This window comes from Triticum aestivum, chromosome 3B (genome assembly GCF_018294505.1).
Source record: "Triticum aestivum cultivar Chinese Spring chromosome 3B, IWGSC CS RefSeq v2.1, whole genome shotgun sequence".
Taxonomy (NCBI): Eukaryota; Viridiplantae; Streptophyta; class Magnoliopsida; order Poales; family Poaceae; genus Triticum; species Triticum aestivum.
The window spans coordinates 765,116,893-765,134,757 of NC_057801.1; positions in this window are offsets into that span (position 1 = coordinate 765,116,893).

Consider the following 17,865-nt stretch of genomic DNA (forward strand, 5'->3'; position numbering starts at 1 on the left):
AACAGGAAATTGCTCAAATATTCAACAAAATCGCTCGCACTTTTCTCAGGGTATAGTATATGGATAGCTTGGGGGTAGATGCATTGATACAGAAAGGAGAGATCTCGGTGTGTTGAGAACTTGAGATAGAGGCACCGGTCCAGTCAGTGATGGCACCAGGAACTGGCCGAGGCCTAGGCCGCCCTCGGGCAACCTTTATTTACTGTAGCACTATAGCTACAGAAATGCTAAAACCAAGGAAGGACTTGAGCCTTACACCCCATGCCACAGGCCGGGCTGCCTGAGGCACATCTCCGTCATTGGCGACCATAGGAACTAGCCAAGGCCCAGGCAGCCTCGGGCAACCTTTGTTTACTTACTGTAGTGCTGTAGCTACAATAAATTCTACAGTAAGGGAGGACTTGGGGCCCACGCCTCAGTCAAGTGAACTCGATATGTTACATATCATGCTCATGCATGGGACACATTCAAATCAAGACAAAAATGATGGTGAGCTCAAGGTCCTCCAAGTTCAATTTGCATTCCAACTCTGGTGCTTGGTTAACTAAGAACATCTCCAGCCGCGTCCCCAACAAGGCCCCCCAGACGACTTTTCGACCGCCGGCGTTAAAAAATCGGCCCAGTCGCGCCCCCAAGGGCCCAGTTTTCACCGGCTCGGGCCGAAACTGGCGCCGGCGGACCCAACCCGAACCCGGCGCACTGGGGGCGCTCGGGCGAATCGTTTTTGGCACGAAAGAGCCGCGGGCCAGCCGCGTCAGCGACACCGCCTCGTCTTCTCCCAACGCCTCGGTTTCCCGCGGGGAATCAATGGCAAGGCTGCCACCGGTCAGCTTTGCCATTGATTCCTCACGGGCGGCGCGTCACGGGACGGCGCGCCGACGCCTCCCCTCCCTCGGACGCGTACACACGGACGTGGCGCGGCTATATATGGCCTCGCTCGCCTCTGATGAGCGCCACCTCTCCCGAGCGCCACCGCCGAGCTCCTCTCCCCCAGCCCTCCCTCTCCCGTGAGCCGCCGCTCAGCCCCTCCATCTCCCTCCCCTTTTCCGATGGCCGAGCGTTTCCCCGGAGACGAGGCGGCGGCCAACGGCTTCGGCCGCCGTTCGCTCCGCGAATAGGAGTCGTGGCTCCTGTTCCAGGCGAATATGCCGGCGCCGCCGGACATGCGCGCCGGGCCGATGGGCTGGAGGCTCAGCAACAGGGGAGTGCCCATTCCCCCATTGCCCGACATCGTGGCCAAACCCTCCTACTTTGCCGACGAGGTCGAGATCGTGCGCGCCTCCCTTATCGACGCCGAGCTCTCCCTCCCCCAGTACGCCGCCGACAACCACGCGGCTTGGGCAGCGTACTTCGAGCGCCGCCAGCAGCAGCGACTGACGTCCACCAACGGTGTGCCGGTGGTCGGCAGCCTGAAGAACAGCGAGGGGTGCCACCTGTGGTGGGGCGCCCCCGGCCACACACTTGAGGGTGTGGTGACGCACCTCGAGGGTGGCAACAACCCGCCGTTGGCGTACCCCCCGCCGAGGGAGGCCGCCCCGGCGCACCGCCGACGCGACAGGCAATGGGCGCCAAGGAGGTTCGGCTCCTCCTCTTCTTCCTCGTCGCACTCTTCCTCCCAATCCTCCGGCACTCCGACGCTGCTCGGCGTCAAGGCCGAGCCCGCAGCGGAGACGCCGCTCGGCCGGCGCACTCGCAGGGCCGGCATCGTCATCAGCGAGGGCGGCCGGCGCGCCTCCTCGTCGGCTCCTCCTCCGCGCTTCGTCAAGCCGAAGACGGAGTCGGGGCTCGCGCCGGGGAAGACGAAGCCGGGTCTCCCCGCCGTGAAAATGGAGCACGGCGAGGTCGAGCTCGACGACGACGTGGCCCTTGAATGGGCACGCCAAGACTCCCTGAAGATGGCGAGGGAGCGCCAGTGCGCCGCCCTACGGCGCTTCGTGCAGCGCCGCCGAGGCCGCGACGAAGAGGAGTCGTCATCATCGACGACAGCGACGACGACGACGACGCGCCGCCGCCTCCACCAGCCGGGGAGGGGTCCAGCAGGGGCGCCCGAGTCAAGGAGGAGAAGGCCGACGATGGCGGCGACGACGGCGACTACTCGGCGTTCAGCCAGTTTTTTTAGATTAAGTTTATATATTTGCTACGTATGTAATGAAAATCCGCGAACATGTCTAATATATGCCCAAGTTTGCCAAAATTTGTCATGTTTAGCCAAACTTTGCCTAAATTTGCTATATATTTTTATTTTTTAAACGCGCCTGGGGGCGGCCTTGGGGGCGGCGGTTGGGGGCCAACTCGCCCCAGGTCCATTTTTTGCGCCGGGTCACCCCAGGCGGCGATTTTAGGCGCCTCCTGAGGGCCAACGGCTGGAGATGCTCTAAGTCTCTAAAGAGCAAAACAAAGTCAAAAAAGAATGGGCAGGCAGGAGCTAGGGCAGAGGAACAAGAATGAAAAGGAGTTGGCCCGGCAAGGTGGGTCAGGGGGATCCTACTTTTGCCATGTCATCTGAAAAATCAAAATAGGTGGAAGTAGTATGCTTTTCAATTTGCAATAAGGTGAGGACATTTCCAACTCGGACCCCTAAAACTGACACGGTATTTATATGTAGATGCGTGGGACCGGTCATCCAACCATACCCACATATAGAATTTTAACAAACTGGACGATTGTCATGTAAACATGAGGAAATCAACTTAAGTTCAGACGTAATTTACATAAGACGAACGATATTTCGTATGTTCAACTAAAACCTAAAAAAACACATAAGCTATCTTGTAGTGTATGGTGACCTCGTACGTGTGGCCGGCCTGGTCGGCGGCACCTCCGCCACCGTCTGTGTCATCATAGTTGTTGTTGGAATGGTCCTTCCAGCGGTGGAAGGGTGCGGGGGAGCTGCGGCCCTGCTCGGTCGTGGCATGGCGCTTGTGGAGGAGTTGTTCCGCTTCCTCTTCGTCGTGCGAAGGGCCGTCGCGGCCAACACCGACCCTTGCCGGGGAGCCTTGCCCTTACCCCATGTCGTCGATAGCAGCGGTGTCGGTCTCGCTGAGAGACCACTCCTCACTGTACTTGGTGAGCTCCCCGTCAAGGCAGTGTAGTTGTCGCGCGACCGTCTTCATGGTGGTCAGCGACTGGCCATGGGCCCAGGCCAATGACTCGTCAGACTTGGTGAATGCTGAGTGGCGCACCGCTCCTGCCTAACTACCCTCTCCTTAGCCGACATGAGTGCCGTGGCGACGAGCATCCGTCACCGTCATGGCCACTGAGGTAGTGGAGGAGGCCCTCATGCACCTTTGCGATCACCGATGACACCTCCTCCTTGACGGCCTTTGATGTAGGGGGAACCCTAGGGCCCAATCTTTCACGATTTGGAGGGGGGTTCCCGAAGAACACCATGAACACACGAGGGAAAACACGAGGGGAAACGAAAGGAAACACTCAAATCAACGAGCAATGGTTACACATGTGCTAGATCCACATACACATGAAGAGATACACGATCCAAATCCAACAAAGGAGGATACAAAAGGTAGCTAGTTCATCCCAATCCGTGAGGAGTTGAGGTCTTGAATCCGAGATGGATCTTCCCAAGTAAGGGTTGATGTCTACTACGCAACTTTATTCTTATAGACTTGTGTTGGGCCTCCAAGCGCAGAGATTTATAGGACAGTATTAATTTCCCCCACGCGGAAGGCCGTGGAGGGATGTGGATCTTCCCTCACAAGCAGTTGGGGGATAGAGCTCTCTCCAAATCAACGCCCTCATCCTCAAAATATGAAGGCTCGCTGCTCCATTTGGAGCGCCCTCATAAATTATGGCAATCAGGAGTTGGATGACGACAGTGCTAGAGCGGTCTTTTCCATAAAAATATCATATCAACGGTCATTATGTTGATTGACGTTATGTAATGACTTTGCTAGAGTTGCTCTTAGAAAATTGATAAATAGACTGGCGGTGCTACAACGTGCACGCGATGACTGCTACAGGTGTGTATTGAGTTTCCATTTAAAAATTTACAAACGCTGCGGTGCTACAACTTGCACGCAATGGTCAGTTTTGTATCAAACTAACAAAAGTACTCCCTTCATCTGGAATTACTTGTCGCAGAAATGAATGTTTATCCATTTCCGCGACAAGTAATTCCGGACTGAGGGAGTATGTGTGTCTGGTCAACGAACTTGTCCTTGTTTTTCAAATACGGTCATTCCTCCTGTATCCCATGCTTCCATGGAGCGCTAGTGTGGCACTGACCCACATGTCAGTGAGGGGGGAGGCGTTGCGCGCTGACTTTTTTCCCCTTTACAAAAAGATGCTTGTTGATTTGAGTCGATATTTTCCCTTTGCAAAAAGATGCTTGCTGAATTGATTTAAATCGAGTGGTTGGGAGCATCACTTTGGGGGCGTACTAGGTAGGGGCCGGGTACTGGTAGCAGACTAGAAGTAGCACATATTCGCGTTTATCCATCCATCCATCCATCCATCCTATCGTGTTCATCCGCCCGCAGGTACTGTGGCGCGCCGACGGGGTGCCATGCGATGAGATGAGATGCGAGCCATGCATATCGACAGGAATCCTCGTCGATCTGTACATGCATGTTCCGCCGGCCGGGTGAGCCGACATGCATGGGTCGATCCATTGGAATCACATTCAGTTTTGCTGTGCTTTGCACGTGTGCAGCTAGGCAGATGAGATGAGATGAGAAATGCTCGCGGCCGGGGCCGAAAGCTGAAGGATGATGCGGCCAACGCAACAAATTCGAGCATTTCCTCCTGGTGGAAGGGAAGAGGTCGGCCGGATCAGAGCGATTCGAAAAAGAAGGCGGGCCAAGATCGATGTGCACGGATTTTCTTTTTTCCAGATGATGCGCGCGGATATTCGGGCGCTCTCGGCGGCGGGGGAGTCCCTAGCTTTTTTTTTTCGAGACACTCTCGCCAAGCTTTATTCAAAAGTCTGAAATATTTACAGGTAAAAACAACAATTCCCTGGGCTGGCCTAACCACACATGCCTGTCAAAATCGAGAGTTAAAACATGCTTAGCGAGATTGTGAGTCTCGAAATTCGAGCTCCTAAATTCGTGAACGACATTACAAACCGAAAAACTCCGTGAGCGTTCTATAATTTCATGTACTATGTCCCCATACTCCGTCGCTGAATTCTGCTTGATGTCGTTCACCACTGTCTTGCAATCCGTCGCAATCTGAATTTGATTGACATATAAGTCTTCTGCAATTGCTTGTCCTTCACGAACTGCCAGAGCTTCCAATGTGGTCGGATCTGAAATAAACCTGAGTTTGATCGCGGAAGCTCCCAAAAAAGCTCCATCTTGATCTCTACACACCACCGCCACCGCTCCATGATCACCTGCTCTTCCTACTACTGCATCTGCATTTATTTTGGTCAGTCCTTCTGGTGGTGGAAGCCACCCCGATGGCTGAATAACAGGGACCTTGATCAACTTCGGCGCCTTCTTCTCTATGAACTCAAGATCATTCAGAAAAAAGTTGATAAAAGAATGTGTGGAAAAAGGAGTTTGATAAATATCTTCATGGATCACTTTTCTCCTAGCTCGCCAAATCGCCCACAATGTCACCACCATGCGGGTGAATTCTTCATGCTCCAGCTTGTCATACAACGTGAAGACCCAATTCTTCGCGTTCATCGTCAGGTTATCATACATGCAATCCACTGTCTCTTCAGAAGATAAAGACCACACACTTCTTGCCATTGGACAGTCTATTGGAGCATGTTTCCATGAGTCAGGTGCAGATCCGTGTTGTGGTCATATTACGGTGGTGTAAAACATCCAGCGTTGGAAGAGACTCGTGGCACAACCTCCATAAGAAAATCTTTAGCTTGGAAGGCACTCTCAAACTCCACAAAGACGTCCAAGCCTTCTCCTCTACCGTTATGTTTGAACGGCCGCCGACTTGCTCCAGGAGTGCCTCTTGCGGGGGAGTCCCTAGCTGACGCTCGCAAGCGTCAATCTGACGTGCTTTCGCGCAGGGTGCGGTCTTAATGGGCCAGCCCATTCGGTGGCGTTCATATCTAGTCGCTACTAAAATTCTAAAAAAAAAGAGAACGCATTCTTGAGGAATCGAACTCTACACCGCACGATAGAAACTAATTGTTCCCTACCATATTTAAGTACTGGATACAGAGGTAGATAAAATAGTAGATAAAAGAAAAATCGAAATTTTAACCATTTAATATTTTTAAATATACATTTAATATCTTTTGATGTATGATGAACAATAGTTAAATACACATTGAATGCATTTTTATGTAGGTTGAACAATATATATATATTGAACTTTTTTGATATACACTGAACAATTTTTAACACAATGAACATTTCTTTTATGTACGTTGAACAATATTTAAATACACACTGAACAATTTTTGTGATATACGCTGAACAATTTTTGCATTGTGAACAAATTTCGAAAAAGTGAACAGAATTTGATAACCGTGAACAATTTCTGAAATCATGAACAGAAACTGGAATTTCTAATATTTTTTGAAAACAAAGGTTAAAAAATGAGAAAAGGTAGAAGAAAGGGGGAAAAGAAAGAAATAGGAACAGAAACAAAAGAGGAAAAAGGACAAAAATAAAAAAGGAAACAGGAAAAACCGGAAAACTGGCAAAAGACAAAAAAGCAGCAAAAAACCGGTTGAGGGAACCTTCCAGAAGGTTCCCAAAACCGGTTTGCCTCGTAGTGCTATTAACGCAGGCAGTGGGCCGGCCCGTTTCGCGGCGCTCGCTCGCCCGCTTCAGCGGAAACGCGGTAGTTCGACGCACGCGCACGTCAAATAGGGGGAGCTCCTATTGGGCGCCACAGGCGCCAGAAGTCGTCCCTGGCGCCTACTACACCGCCGAGTTGGGCCGGCCCAACTAACGTGTACAACATCGAAAAATCATAGCGTGCGTTCAAAAAATAGCAAAGATAAATGCTCTGGACAGGTTTCGAACTCATGTAGTTCCTGTAACAGACGAGTTCTGCTAGCCACTCGAACTGCTTGCCAATAGTGTTAAGTAACAGTGCAAAATTATCTGATAACAAAACTGCCTCGCTATTTTATTGCAAAAACTGTACCAATTAATATTTTCTGAATTATTTGACAAAAAAATATCATGAATTTGAAAAGGTTCATAGATTTCGAACAAAGTTCGTCAATTTTCAAGAAAAGTTCACAAACTTGGAAAAACTTTCATCATTTTTCTAACAAAAAGTTCATCGATTTTGAAAAAGTTCATCAAATTTGAAAAAAGTTAATTGAAATTGAAAAAAGTTCATGGATTTTCAAAAGTAGTTCATCAATTTTCAAGAAAAACTCAAAGAATTGAAAAAAGTTCATCAATTTTCAAACAAAAAGTTTATCAAATTTGAAAAAAGTTCATCGAAATTGAAAAAGTTCACGGATTTTCAAAAACAAAATACAATTTTCTAGAAAATTCACAAACTTAAAAAGAATTTCATCGAAATTTAAAAAAGTTCATGAATAGTTCATGAATTTTCGAAGAAAGTTCATCGATTTTTTTTTAAAGTTCATTGAACTGGAAAAAACAAGTTCATGAATTTTTTAGAAAAGTTCACAAAAATTGAAAACAGGACATGCATTTTTTAAAAACGTCCATATTTTGAAGAAAAAGTTCACCGATTTGCAATCACGCATTTAAAACAGAAAAAAGAAAAAACAGAAAACGAAAAATGAAAAAGAAAAAAGGAAGAAAAAAAGAAAAAGGGAAAAGTGAAAAGAAAGAATAAGAAAGGTAGAAAGTTCATTTCTAACGGAACCGGGTCGGGTGGCGTGGTGGTTGCACAAGTAATTTGCTCGCGGTCCCTAAAAAAAAGTAATTTGCTCGCGGAGGTCGTCGGTTCGAATCAAGACTAACACAGTTCGCTTTGGGGTTTTCTTTTTAAAACACAGAAGAATAGATGGGCCGGCCCAGCTGACGCGCCCTGCAGGCGCCGGTTTGCAGAAACAACAGTAACCGGCGCCTGCAGCGCTAAATAGGGTTTGTATCACACGCAGACGCTACATCTTTTAAATTGTTTTACAAATCAGTCCGGTCTTGGAGACCGCCGGCCACTGTTCGACGAAATCACTAATTAAGGAGTACTTCTTGCGAAGATCACTCCAACTTTCCCAGGTTGCGGTGCGCCACTTGTCGCAACCTGGGAGTTTTCCCTTTTTTCGTAGATCTGTTTATTCAAAATGTTTTATCTCTTAAACCGTGAGTCCAAATCTCTAACCGCTTTCGCCATTGGATTCCTCGCATCAAGATCTTCAAAACTAGATCCCATGTTGATAGGTTTTGACGAACTTTTTTTCACAAAAAAACGGACGAAAAAAACCGACGAAAAAACCGAACCGGGAACACGGTTTTTTCCCTTTTCGAAAGAGCACGCCCGTGCCTCTGATGAAATCACAACCGTGCCTCTCGCGGGAACAAAACCGTGCCTCTCACGAAAGAAAAAAACAGAAAACGCGTTTTTTTTTTCCTTTTCCAAAAGAGGCACGGCCGTGCCTCCCGCGAAAGCACAACCGTGCCTCTGGCGGAAGCAAAACCGTGCCTCTCGCAAAAGAAAAAAAGAAAAAATGTTTTTATCCTTTCAGAAAAAGGCACGCCCATGCCTCTCACGAAAGCACAACCGTGCCTCTGACGAAAGCAAAACCGTGCCTCTGTGAAAGAAAAAAAACAAAAAACGCGTTTTTTCCCTTTCCGAAAGAGGCACGCCCGTGCCTCTCGCGAAAGCACAACCATGCCTCTGACGGAAGCAAAAACCGTGCCTCTCGCGAAAGAAAAAAAACAAAAAACACTTTTTTTCCCTTTCTGAAAGAGGCACGCCCATGCCTCTCGCGAAAGCACAACCGTGCCTCTCGCGGAAGCAAAACCGTGCCTATCACGAAAAAAACAAAAAAACACATTTTTTTTTCGTTTCCAAGAGGCACGGCCGTGCCTCTCGCGAAAACAAAATCGTGACTCTCGCGAAGAAGATTTTTTTTGAAAAAAAAATTTTGGTCGAGAAGCTAGGGAAGACCGGTAAAAAACCAAAATATCAAAAAAAACCAAAAAAAAACCTTTTAAAAAGCCGAAAACGCGTGCGTAAAAATTAAAAAAACAAAACCCGGAGGAAGCGTCCAGAGCGCGACACGTGGCGAATGGCTGTGAGCGCGCCAAGTGACGCTGATCGTTGCGAGGCTTTCCAAGGAGCGCTCGTTAATTAGTTGCTCCCACTGTTCGAGGAGAAAAGGAGATACGAAATGCATGGGCTGTTATTGGGCTCAACAAGTAAGTCGCTGGGCCTGGCGCGCGCCCGGCGGTGGACGCATGCGTACGCGTTGGTGGGAGAGAGTCAGAGAGATCGAGTGGGTGCGTGTGCGGCTCGGGCGACCCGGGCGGCGCCCACGCCCGCCAACTCCCGCCCGGTCGGTCGGTACAAACGTACGTGCGTGCCGTCGCCCTCGTCGGAGCGACCGCGACTCGTAGGCCGCTCCACTGCGGGTACTTGGCGCGTCCCCGTCGCCCAAGGCCCCACTCCGTCGCGTCGTGCAGCGCAGCGGCTGGCTGACAGGTCCCGATGAGTTGCTGCACCTTGCACCGGTTTGTTGGGATGGCGACTCCGTCCCGGTCCCGTCGCCCTGTTGCACCAGCCGCATACGTCTGCGTGCCTTGACCTGAGCCCCTCAAACGCACTTGCGCCTCGTACTCGGATCACCTGCTTCTGCAGGCCCCTTACGGTTACCGATACGGAACAACCTGCCTAGTACTCCCTCTGTTCCTAAATGTAAATCTTTTTAAGATTCCACTATAAACTACATACGGATGTATATAGACATAGTTTAGAGTGTAGATTCACTTATTTTGCTTTGTTTGTAGTTCATAGTGAAATCTCTAAAAAGACTTATACTCCCTCCGTAAACTAATATAAGAGCGTTTAAAATACTAAAATAGTGATCTAAACGCTCTTATATTAGTTCACCGAGGGAGTATTTAGGAACGGAGGGAATAGTATCTGACGGCACGTACGTGGTGCATGCGCGTGGCATGCTCAAAACTCTGTGCGCACGCACGCTCGCACTGCTCCTGCACCTCACGCCCAGCAAAAGAAGAGTTCGTTTCTTTCTTCGGGGGAACGAAACGATATGACAAGAGCCGGCCGACGACGGAGACGGATATCGTCGTCGACATCGATGCGGCCGAGCACAAGCTCCACACCTCACTTCTCGATAAGATTTTGAGATTTCCTTGGAAACTTAAACTACAGTTGAATAGTGTTTCCCTAACCACGCGAATCACGCATGGCCATGCATGCAGGTTACGACTAGTACCGGCCGGCCGGCTCCTTTGTCTTGGCCAATCAACGACTGTCGCCACCACAATAAACTAAAGATACGTGAGAAGATCTACTACTCCATGTAGTAAAATGGATGCATATTTTGGCTGTCAATGCTACCCCATGAACTGCATACATAGACATCGTTGCATCGTGCATGTCCGACCGAGTCAAAAGAGAAAACTTGTGCCACCTGCCATTGTACTGAGTTATTGTCACGGCAGGCGCCGTTGCGCCGATCCACGGCCACGCTGCCGGCAACACACGCAGTTGAGCGGCAACAACTTAAGGGAAAAAGGTAATTTATGTTTACATCGGATTAGTTCGTGCCTCTAATAAAAACTATAAAAGTATAATCATACAAACATCTTGATCCAAACACAAACGTGAAGAGGAAGAGGAAGAGAGTCGAATCATCAGTTATAAAGTTTCCAAATATTTATTTGTGCTTGTGTATACATGAAGAGGAAGAGAGCCGAATCGATTCACAAATTTTCCAAACAAGTTGATTCAGGTTCTCAACCATCGAAACATGATGCTGCTGTGCAATCTTGTGAAGCGAACCAACCTAATCCTAACTGAGGTTAAAGACTTCCATTGATGCCGCCATGAGGTAAGCAATAATTATTTAATTCAAACATTTAGAACTTCTTAATACATTATATCTAATAATTATTCTCTGTTGATTGCATGAGGTGGTTAATGTTTCAAGCATCTCTTTTTAGAGGAAATGGTGAATAACAGGATGCCAAGAACCAAGGTAATAACCGGACCTTAATTTAATTGATATGCAAGCTCCTAATAAGAAATTATGCAACTAACAAAATTTTATAGATTACCTCGTGTCGTTGTTGTCTATCTATCAGTGCTTAGATTTGCATCTCTTTTTCCTCTTATCACAGTAACATGTTGGTTAATTCTGTTAAGAAATTAGTGGAAAGCGGGTTAACCTAAGGAGAAAAAATCTCTTATGCCATTGTCTTTGCCCCCCCCCCCCCTATAGTCAAAACCTAGCTCCGTCCCTGGCAATGGCATCAAGCAAGACATCCAGCCGCTTCACCGTTTTGTGTATGATTTAATTTTCTAGGGAAGCGCGTTCGGGACGACCACCGACGAAACGCCGGAACGCCACCAGTTCTTTTCCTGACGGGAACATCATCATCAGTCCACAGCGCAAATCTCGATCGCTAATGACCAACAGAGGCCGAGCTCCATGGAGCTTCGTTTCAACATATCATTCTCTACACCACGAAAAATTTCGATATTTTTAACGAAGATACATACAGTTGTAATATTATATATGTGCAAAATTTTATAATTCAGGCTTGTCGTAAAAAAGAAGACAAATATGTATTTCCAAATGGGCCGACTTTTCTTTTTGTTGGGCCATAATTTTGACTTTTTTTGTACAACATACAAATCATAATATGTTCAAATGGTTTTAACACGTTTGTGCGGGAAGCATATAAGTTTCTATGGAATTTTATTCAATTTTTTTGAAACTTTTGAATATAAATTTCTCTTTAGTAAAAAGCAGGCCCATGAAGCTTGGCCTCCAAAAAATGCAACTAAGGAAGGAGGGTCACCTGGGGTGGGTTGAGAGCGCGCCACTTGGGCGCTCTTAGCTGTCCCGTGTCGCGCTCTGGACGTCCCCTCCAGGTGTTTTTTATTATTATTTCGCACGCGTTTTGGCCATTTAGATGGTTTTTTCAGGTTTTCACTGTCTTTCTTAGCTTTCGGACAGAAAAAATGAAAAAAAATGCGCGAAAAAAATGCTCTTTTTCTACTGCGAGAGGCATGAATTTGCTTATGCGAAAGAAACGGCCGTGCTCTAGGAAATGAGAAAAATGACGCATTTTCAAAAAAAATGCCTTCCGCGAGAGGCTTGGTTTTGCTTCCGCGAGAGATACGTCCATGCCTCTTGAAAATGAAAAAAAAATATGTTTTCTTTTTTCTTCACAAGAGCCACGGTTTTGCTTCCGCGAGAGCCACGGTCATGCCTTTCGGAAACGGACAAATAAACATGTTTTCTTTCTTTTTCCTTCCGTGAGAGGCACGGTTTTGCTTTCGCGACAGGCACGGCCGTGCATCTCGGAAATAGACAAAACACGCGTTTTTTCAAAAAAAAATCTACCGCGACGTGCCTCTCGGAAACAGCTTTCGAAAAAGAAAAGAAACATGCTCCCGGTGTGGTTATTTCGTAAAAAAATGTTCGTCAAAACATATCAACATAAGACCTGGTTGCGACAAGTGACACACATGCAGGCGCCATTTTTCGCAACCTGGGTTACGGTGTCCCAAAATTTGGGGTACTAACCTAGTCGGCCCGTAGTCCTCAGATGGACGGTAGGCCCTCATTCTCTTCAAGGTGGACTATGGTAGCTACATGCTACGTCTCTATCGTATCTACTTTTCCAAACTCTTTTGCTCTTATTTTGGACTTTAATGTGCATGGTTTGAATGGAACTAACCCGGACTGACGTTGTTTTCAGCAGAATTGCGATGGTGTTATTTTTGTGTAGAAATAAAAGTTCTCGGATTGACCTGAAATTTACGGAGAATAATTCTGTAATATATAAAAACTACCGGCAAAAATACCAGAGGGGGGCTACCCAGGAGCCACAAACCCTGGGGGCGCGCCTACCCACCAGGGCGCGCCTCCCAGGCTTGTGGGGCCCCTGGAGCTCCGGCAACACTTAATCCAATTCCATGTATACCTATTTGCGGAGAAAAAACTCAGAGAGAAGGATTCATCGCGTTTTACAATACGTAGCCGCCGCCACCTCCCGTTCTACATCGGGAGGGCTGATCTGGAGTCTGTTCGGGGCTCCAGAGGGTGGAATCTGTCACCGTCGTCATCGTCAACCTTCCTCCATCACCAATTTCATGATGCTCACCGCTGGGAGTGAGTAATTCCATCATAGGCTTGCTAGACGGTGATGGGTTGGATGAGATTTATCATGTAATCGAGTTAGTTTGTTTGGGTTTGATCCCTAGTATTCACTATGTTCTGAGGTTAATATTGTTAGGACTTTGCTATGCTTAATGCTTGTCACTAGGGCCCGAGTGCCATGATTTCAGATATTAACCTATTATGTTTTCATGAATATATGTGTGTTCTTGATCTATCTTGCAAGTTGTAGACACCTTATGAGTTATGATCCGCATATCCCAAGGTGACAATTATTGAGATTCTTTCCGGTGATTACCGTTGTTTGAGGAGTTCATGTATTCACTAAGTGCTAATGCTTTGTTCCAGTTCTCTATTAAAACGAGGCATTAATATCCACTAGTTTCATTTTGGACTCCGCTGCCACGGGAGGGTAGGACAAAAGATGCCATGCAAGTTCTTTTCCATAAGCACGTATGACTATATACGGAATACATGCCTCCGTTATATTGATGAATTGGAGCTAGTTCTGTGTCGCCCTAGGTTATGACTGCTACATGATGAATATTATCCAACACCTTTATACATCGCTGATCCAATTCCTACGACCTTTTCACATATTGATCATTGCTAAGTTACTTTCATTGATGATGTTACAGTTACTACAAAACTGGTACTTCTACTTTTGACACTGTTACCGTTACTATCACACAACTTTGCTACTAAACACTTTGCTGCAGATATTAAGTTTTTCAGGTGTGGTTGAATTGACAGCTCAACTGCTAATACCTGTGAATATTCTTTGGCTCCCCTGGTGTCGAATTAATAAATTTGGGTTGAATAATCTACCCTAAAAAACGATTGTGATCCCCTATACTTGTGGGTTATCACTACACAGTGGATGAAGACTGCGCATGCTGAAGACTTGACATACATCCAAGGCACCCCTTGCAACCTCCATATGCGCCCCTGAATACCGACCATGTAACCCTAAATTCCCTACCTAGCGTGTATATAAGCCACATGTATAGGGGATCACAACAGTTTTTGATGGTAGAGTATTCAACCCAAATTTATTGATTCGACACAAGGGGAGCCAAAGAATATTCTCAAGTATTAACAGTTGAGTTCTTAATTCAACCACACCTAAAAGACTTAATATCTGCATCAAAGTAGTATGGAAGTAACGGTAACGGTGACAAAAAATAACAGTAGCAGTTTTTGTAGCAATCATAACAGTGAAAACGGAAAAGTAACTAAGCAAAGATCAATACGTGAAAAGCTCGTAGGCAATGGAACAATGATGGATAATTATGTCGGATGCGATTCCTCATGCAATAGTTATAACATAGGATGACACAGAACTAGCTCCAGTTCATCAATGTAATGTAGGCATGTATTCCGAATATAGTCATACGTTCTTATAGAAAAGAACTTGCATGACATCTTTTGTCCTACCCTCCCGTGGCAGCGGGGTCCTATTGGAAACTAAGGGATATTAAGGCTTCCTTTTAATAGAGTACCGGACCAAAGCATTAACACTTAGTGAATACATGAACTCCTCAAACTATGGTCATCACTGTGAGTGGTCTCGATTATTATCACTTCGGGGCTGTCGGATCATAACACATAGTAGGTGACTATTGACTTGCAAGATAGGATCAGGAACTCACATATATTCATGAAAACATAATAGGTTCAGATCTGAAATCATGGCACTCGGGCCCTAGTGACAAGCATTAAGCATAACAAAGTCATAGCAACATCAATCTTAGAACATAATGGATACTAGGGATCAAACCCTAACAAAACTAACTCGATTACATGGTAAATCTCACCCAACCCATCACCGTCCAGCAAGCCTACGATGGGATTACTCACGCACGGCGGTGAGCATCATGAAATTGGTGATGGAGGATGGTTGATGATGATGATGACGATGGATTCCCCTCTCCGGAGCCCCGAACGGACTCCAAATCAGCCCTCTCGAGGAAGATTAGGGCTTGACGGCGGCTCCGTATCGTAAAACGCGATGAATCCTTCTCTCTGATTTTTTTCTCCCCTAAAGTGAATATATGGAGTTGGGGTTGAGGTCGGTGGAGTCCCAGGGGGCCCATGAGGCAGGGGGCGCGCCCCAGGGGGGCGTCCTGCACCCTCGTGGACAGGGTGTGGGGCCCCTAATGCTGATTCTTTCGCCAATATTTTTGATTAATTCCAAAACGCGTCTCCGTGGATTTTCAGGTGATTCCGAGAACTTTTATTTCTGCGAAAAAATAACACCATGGCAATTTTGATGAAAACAGCGCCAGTCCGGGTTAGTTCCATTCAAATCATGCAGGTTAGAGTCCAAAAGAAGGGCAAAAGTGTATGGAAAAGTAGATACGTTGGAGACGTATCTAGGGTTTAGCCCGTAAATGGGACTGAATCACAATTACATTCATCTAGCCCTAGGGTTAGAATACAACTTACGATCACGAGGTTGATCAAGCTTGTACTCAATACTTCTCCATCAATATAAACAAGAGCAGGACGTAGGATTTTCCCTCCATCAAGAGGGTCCGAACCTGGGTAAATATCGTTTCCCTTGTTCTCGTTACTACCGATCTGAGATCCACAGCTCAGCACCCCCTACCCCGAGGTTTGCCGGTTTTTACACCGACAGTAGGCAGGTAAGAGTGACCTTTGCAGAGAGTGATTCCATGAAAACATTTTGCAAGCACTTGAAACTTTTTTCAATATTTGTCACACACAAAAAATCATTTTTTGTTTTATTTTATTTTACAGTTCACCAAGCTCATTTGATCTCGGGAGTAGAAGGACACTTCCGTAAATATACCATGCTTCGTAATTTTTAGGGCATCACGGTCTCCCTAATTTTTATGGCATCAAAAATCAATTGAGGTTTTCATTTCGGATTTGGGTCACCCAATTTTTACTGGGTCAACAATTTCTCAAAGACCTCTTCTATTAAATTTTGTTTATTCACTATCCTCTCTTATTTCGAAACTCTCCCATTTGATTGAAGTATTTGATTCTTTATTTGGAGCATGAGGGGCAGCTCTACAACTTCTGCCCCACCGGTGGGGGCGACGAGATGTCGCCACCTACAGAGTGGTGTTCCTCAGACGACTTTCTCTCCGCTATGCACTCCAACGACGATGCAGTGGCCTAGCATGCAGACCGCCATTGAAGTGTCTTGGTAGAAGGAGAGGAGCTACACCACCGACCTTGGTCTGACACTAAATTATCTTTAGTTTTAATGAAGTTGCATCGAATTATTTTCGGTTTCAATTAATTTCGACCGAGTTTTACTAAATTTATTTAACGGTTGTTGCATTGAGTGAGAGGGAAGAGTGGTGGTTAAGGAGGGCGCAGGGCCGGCCCAACCAAATATTAGGCCTGGTGAGAATCAAAATAAATATAATCCTTTACACTAAACTATAGTAATTATTTATAAGTAGTTTACGGTGAAATCACAATTATAGGTAATACATCTTTCGTTTGAAATTAGTTATCGTTTAAACGGATGTATCTAGCATTGAAACCAATGCACAATACATCCTTTTGAGTGACAACTAATTCTGGACGGAGAGAGTACACTAGACTAAATTACACTATATTTTTAAAAAAGTATATACCTTAAAAGTAACTAAGTCAAATTCACTTAAATGTTTGGAGATATAAAATATAAAATTACATTTTTCTTAGATTAATTTTGTGACTATTGCATGAATATAGTGTTTTTTTATGTGTATTATTTGAAAAAGGCACAGTTTTTATTTTCAGGTTGCGGTCTTATTATAAATCTCTATAGAGTATGGTATACAAAATATCTTGATAGCAGTCTTTCACTAGATGTACGCAAATAGAAAATTCTATATTATACAAGATGTTCACGAGGAGCCTGTCACTTAATCATATTTTTTTTGCAAAAATCCTGTTACTTAATCATTGACACACTACTTCATCACTTATGGTCAAATGTGTCAGCACATATTATACTCCTCCGTCCCATAATATAACAACGTATTTTACACTTGTGTGGTATTAAAAACACTCTTATATTATGGGACGAAAAAAGTTTGTATCTAAATAAGATCTTATTTGAATGCACATGCAAATCATCCACGTCGTCAAGCGCATGTAACAAATCCACTTTTCACATTGCACTTTCAATCACATGCAATCCCTTCACATCATCAAGCGTGGCATGCAACCATTCCATTTCTCATTTTCTACAGCATGCAAGGCCTCCACATCATCAATACAAAGCTATCCACATCTTTCAATGTATGCAACAGTCCATTTTTTACTCTCCATTGCCCGCTACTCCCTCCGTTCGGAATTACTCGTCCAAAAAATGAATGTATCTAGATGTATTTTAGTTGTAGATACATTCATTTTTGTGACAAGTAATTCTAAACGGAGGGAATACATGCAAGCCCCATCATCAAGCACGCATTTAACCATCCTACTTTCCAATTTCTACTTTCTACCACATGCAAGTCCTCCATATTATTAGTTTATTCTTTAGTATCGAATAATCAAAGTAGAATTTCACAAGACAATATAACATGCATCCACCCTCCGTTTACGTCTAGGTTTTCTACCGTCATATGGTGAGAATGTAACACATTATT